This window comes from Bombus affinis, chromosome 3 (genome assembly GCF_024516045.1).
Source record: "Bombus affinis isolate iyBomAffi1 chromosome 3, iyBomAffi1.2, whole genome shotgun sequence".
Taxonomy (NCBI): domain Eukaryota; kingdom Metazoa; phylum Arthropoda; class Insecta; order Hymenoptera; family Apidae; genus Bombus; species Bombus affinis.
Window position 1 is genome coordinate 15,676,312 of NC_066346.1, and position 6,130 is coordinate 15,682,441.

The 6,130-nt window shown below is 31.6% G+C and overlaps 2 long non-coding RNA genes across 2 annotated transcripts; both read left to right on the forward strand.

The window, feature by feature from the left end:
* The first annotated feature begins 557 nt into the window (after positions 1-557).
* LOC126914913 (uncharacterized) lies at positions 558-1,708 on the forward strand. The gene is made up of 3 exons (XR_007709933.1): positions 558-601; positions 678-965; positions 1,133-1,708. It is a non-coding gene; the product is annotated as an uncharacterized LOC126914913 (long non-coding RNA).
* An 11-nt stretch (positions 1,709-1,719) lies between these two features.
* Positions 1,720-3,098, forward strand: LOC126914844 (uncharacterized). The gene is made up of 3 exons (XR_007709858.1): positions 1,720-1,965; positions 2,583-2,905; positions 2,984-3,098. It is a non-coding gene; the product is annotated as an uncharacterized LOC126914844 (long non-coding RNA).
* The last annotated feature ends 3,032 nt before the right edge of the window (positions 3,099-6,130 follow it).

Genomic DNA, 6,130 nt, shown 5'->3' on the forward strand with positions numbered 1-6,130 from the left:
AGAATGCATAAGAATCCATAAGAAAACCAGAAGATGAAGTATGTGATGTCTTTCCTCCAGAATATCAAGCAAGAGATCATCGTCCGCGGTTATTCAGTTTATCGATAGTGAAGAAAGCCGCAAACAACTTAACCAAGGTAAGCCATTACAGAAACATTGCACTCACGATGGATGACGCAACGGCAGCGTCATACATCGGTACAAGTTTAAACTTCGTGTTTCGAGATATTTACTTAGAAGAATCGGAGATCATCCCCACAAGGAAAATAAAGACCGAAATCGAAAAGCCCAATCTTCAAACAGAAACATTATTAGAAATCTTCCAGAAACAAAACATGCATGAGAGAGAAGGCACAGACTTTGTCATAAAACAATTTGATGGAACGCAAAAAGCCACAGATTGGAGTATGAAATATTCATATTTCACATACGCATCCCTTCCATACTCTAATATGAGTATGAAACCGAATACGAAAAATACGAAATCCAAACTGATGAAAAAAGGATCAAGAATTTGAAGAAATATCTGGGAAAAACAGCATCAGAATGGTACCAGACAAATCTGCCAAAGGATGAAGAATACAACTGGGAAAATTGGAAGGTGGCAGTTCAAAAAGCTTCTGGCAATAAAGGTTGGTCTGCAGTACGATACGCTTATAACTTTAAATACATTTCAGGTTCATTCACTGAATATGCCATAAAAAAGGAATGATTAATATTGGAAGTAAGGAGGAAGACTTCTGAAGAGACAGGGATAAATCTAATTGTTATTGGATTACCCATACACATTCAAGATAAAATCGATAAAGAAACAGTACAATCAACAAATGGCTTAATCGGATTCTTGGGGCAATATCAGACGAAGGGAAGAAAAACACAAGGGAGTAACGCAAGATTGGACAGAAAGCCAGAGCCACTGCCCAAGAAACAACCTTGTATGATTTATGAAGCACTGAATTTCCCAGGTCGATTTCACCCAATAACAACTCACCAAAGAAATACATGCACATACTCATCGATCATTTTTCAAGGGCTGTTTTTATGTCCACATCGAAAACACAACACACAGAAGATATCATAAAACTTATAGACTCGACAGGAGAAACTGATTGCATAAAAATTATCCTTGCAGACCGATACCCAGTAATGACATCCAAAGAAATTCAAGAGTATACGAGGAAAAGGAACATTAAATTAATTTTCACCTCGACAGACTGCCCATCCTCCAATGGACTGAACAAAAGGGTAAATCAAACATTAGTAAACAGGATCAGATGTAATTCAGACAAAAATAAGAGAAACTGGACAAAAATCACAGAAGAAAGCGTAGAAGAAAACAATAACACCAGACACAGTGTAACGGGGTTTGCCCCAAATCATTTACTGAATGGAAAAATGATTGAAATCGTCCCTAAGGAAATAATGGAGAATAAGATAAACCTAAAAAGAGACAGAGAAGAAGCATTCAAAAACTCAACAAGAAATTTCGAAATTAACAAACAAAAATACGATAAAAAAAGAAGAGAACACGAATTTAAAATCGGTGATATGGTCTACACCCATAACGGAAAAAAAATGAATAGAAATAAGCTGGAAGAAATTAGGAAAGGACCTTTCATAATTCTAAGAAGGATTTCAAACTCCATATATGAAGTGGATAACGGTAATCGGGGATCTGAAGGGAATCTGTTCCACTCCCCATTCGAGGGGCGGTATAAACTCCCTAGAGTTCATGTAGGATAGGGATTCTTTTTGTTTTACGGGTAGCACGACAGGCTGTGTTTCACGGACAGACCTTCTTTTGTTTTATGGACGACCATTTTAAGAAGCAAATTTTTCGCGAACGGACGGACAGAGAGTTACATTAGAGACAGACAAGGTTACAGAATAGTTATTTAAAATTTTAAAGACTGAAGAAGAAAGATCGGTAGCTCAGGATGTTGAAAATCGATTCTCGATTTTCAGGTAAACATTGTACTAAAGACTTTTTATTTCCCGTTTATATAATTATTATTTATTGTTATAGACGCATATTAATTGTTGTTTATTTTTGTATTTTATCATTTACTCCATAATAAAAACTCGATTTTCAGACTACAGAATAGATCCCTGAATTATCCCCGGATTACGATCTTATATATATGTACATATTTGTATATTTATATATATATATACAAATATATATATATATATATATATATATAGAGAGAGAGAGAGAGAGAGAATGTTACAAGGAAGTAATCTAAAACTTCGTAAATTTGTAGTACATGTTTAATGAGAGAAGTATAAAATATCTGATAAGCGTAGATCCAAAAATTAATCCTATTTATTTGATATACCGTACTTTTTATTTAACATTTAAATCGAACGTTTAAATCGAACCCTCGATAGAATAGATAGAATAAACGTGTCCAATAAAATAATCTCCTCCATCATCTGATTTGAATTCAACGAATTTTTTTTATGAATACACATAGAGAGAAATCTACCTATTGTGGACACACGTACAAATCAATAAATAAAGCATGTCGTGCAATATCGGCTACAGAAGGAAAAAATAGAGAATTATGTGTTATCCATAGATGGCAGTTATACAGTGACTACGAAAGGTATTTAAATAATATGAATATAAATACATGATACATGTATTAAACTTGGTATTATTTAATGGTACTTTCATACGATTATAAGGATTTGATTTGAAATATAAAAGCTGATAGGAAAACGGTTCATTGGAAAATATGGACACGCGCAAATATTTTCTCGTGCCCGCAGTATATTAAAACAGAAAGTCAAATGAAATATTTCTTATCAATGGCGGAGGATATTTTTCTCTTCTTCTTGACCCAGCAATTGGATTTCATCAATATTATATAACGTTGATTAAAATTTCCTTTTCTCTCGAGTGAGTACTATAAGATCACAAAATGACATAGATCTTTTCTTTGCAACTTGCTGAATATAAAACTGCGTCCTTTTACAGGCAACCATGTATATTCCAAGCGTGATGAAGGGATTAGATCATCGTATCGTAAATTATGCTTACTTCCAACCCCAAAGGCAGACTTTCTATGTGCTTATCTCTTTGCTTCGAGGGCCAGCGAACTCTTCACTCTATATGACAGAAACAGCCTAGAATCCAGGGGGAAATTTGAAAGTCAATCAAGGAAAGAACTGCAAGGTGGACAGAGCAAGGTCTCGTAGAAATGTATGTGAGATTCGTTTCTCGCAAATTACGAGATACGGAAACGTTTAAAGTCATCTACAGGCGGAAATCTGTTCAAGACAGTCGCGGTAATATTTCGACGTTATATTTCATACGTTAAGCCAGCTATTATTTAAATATGTTCTTTGAAATTAAGTAAAATCAAAGTAGCTGAAAAAGTACAGCTGATAAAATTACGTTCAAAACGTGAATGAACAATAATTTTTACTTTCGTTACGCTATTGTTATCGATTATCCATTATTTCTTATGGCAAGAAATGGGAACGTGCTTAATTTACGATAAAAACGAGAAACAATACGTAAAATATTTTTCACGATAAATTATTTTCCTATTGTTTGAAATAATTTTACGCTTCCGCGATATAAGTGGCGAATGTAATTGAACAAGAATCATTTTTGATAAATGTAACAGATATATACCGTATATATATGCAAAATATATTATAACGTTTTAATTCATAAAGTTACGTAAAATTATTGGAAATCTATGTACGTAGGTATGTTTAAATATTTCATTCATGTTTTTATTCCATTGAATTGCAAGTTATATAAAATCATTTCATTAATAGTATAGTTCAATGATATAAGAATTGCGAATTAAGAATATTGTTTATTAGTGATATAAATAATTAAATTAGTAATAATGTATACTTAACACGTTCTTGTATTTTGTTATTAAGGTAGAGTTAAATGGTTAAAGAATTAAAATTATTTCGCTCTTCTTTCAAAATTATTTCAATCTCAATCTCATGTTTTAGAAGGGAAAACTATAATTTTTGTTCTTAAAACATATCATCCCCTAATAGTCTGCGTTCGAATCATGATTATTCTAAAAACCACTATGATTGTGTTATTGAAACAACGTCATCAACTAGTTTCTTAAAGTACGTAGATGCTATTGAAACAAACTACGTACATGCATAGTAAGTTTATATGAATATTAAACATAAGAAACTTCGTTTGACTTGATTTGGCTGAAATCAGCTTGTCGAAGTGCATCATAGAAATAAGTCACGTCGATAAAAGTTGTAGCGCAATATCTATTAGACTGTCATTAAAGTCATCGTTGGTACATTAATAGATGGTATCATACAGTTAAACGACATGTCATAATATTCTTTCATCTAAACCATAGTAGCAACAGACTGTTTCCTACAGACTAGAGGTATTTCATGGGACGATCATATAAATTCTTAAATACAATAATGTATAATACACATACGTACATACATGAACCAAGTCTGTAAGCATAATCTATAGACTATAATAAATACGTGAAACATTTTGAATTCTGTATTAGATTTGAAGAAATCTCGAATAAATCAAAAGATATTAAATACTACAAAACTGTGAGCATTATTAAGGATTAGGATGTGATTTTTTGAAAGATATAAATATAATTTATGAATAGTTTCAAAGATGAAGGTGAAAGAAATCTGTAACAAGAATTAGTCCCTTAAGGAAACGTTAATTACTTTGTTACTGTAGAAACACTTGTGGATTCTTCGTTATAAAACTAACAATTATCTTTTATCTAAAGGATATGTTATAATACAAAGATCCTTAAAATTATTCGATGGAATATCCTATTGATATTAATGCTGATTACCTACTTTTTAACCTATCATTTACAAAGAACAGTTTATTTATCGAAGCTATAAACTTTTTTGCCCGCTTCAGAGCTTTCATCGACGATTTATGACGTACATGGTGCAATAATGCCTAATGCGATTCTCTTTAATATCCCATATTGCATACATTCTCGTACCGATTACACAAATTGTTTGAATTCAAGAAACATGCGATCACTATACCGGTATAAATTTGTTATTTACTTGATCTGAAATATCCTTTCAAGTTTGAAGTGAAATTGAAATTCTCTCAAATAATCTTTGACTTAAAGATGTTATTTATAGTTTCGCGTTTATCGATATTCCCTAAATTTAACTGATTTTAGATGTATATTTATTTTACGATTTAAGCATTACATGTTAGTTTAAGTATCATTTACATACCAGCTACTTGAAATCCATTTAATTTCATGTAACTTAACTAATTACAGAACAAGGTTTAACTTTTACGTTAACTAAGCTCAAAATGTCCATGAAGCATGATTTGTTTCTGGAAAGTCATTTAACTATTTTAACTAACGAAATGTATAACGAAAATTATCGATTTTCAGAACTTTATAATATAATGGAATCGTTTTACATATTTGCGGACAAACAACACAACACAGTTTTCGTTTATGAATACGAAATAAAAAATTTAAATAAAAATTATATTAATCCTTTCGGTGCGAGTTGTTTTTTAACATCGATGGTACGTATAAAGCAGTAAAGCATGTGCGTGACCTGAATACATTTCCGGTCTTTTTATAACGATTGTGAACAAATAATGTAAAACTATAACTTCAAAACTATAACGTATGTTTCCAGATAAAGAAAATAATCACAGACTTCGCTGGATGCATAAGCATTCATAGACAACATCAATGGAATTTTTTCTGATGAATATGTACTTCTCCTGTAGGAAAGTATGAGATGACTCGTTTGTTTGTAAGAAATGTTCAAGAGCAGTCATGAAATCATTTACGGATTTCACTACGTTTTACATATTCGAAACCTTCCATCTTTGCATTTCTTTTCTGTCTCCCCTTTCTCGTGAATACTTAAATACATGATTTTTTCAAAACTTCACAAAAATAATCGTAAGAATCTGTTCTATTTTTTCTCGTATATTTCCTTGTTTGGAAAAAGGAATAATTTATGACTTGTAATTTGTAAAATTACGCTAATAATATCAGTTTACTTGTACAAGATGGCCACCATACACATATTTGTCACATTAGAAAATATAGACCTAACCAAACAGGAATATTACACATTACAAGTTAACGTACAT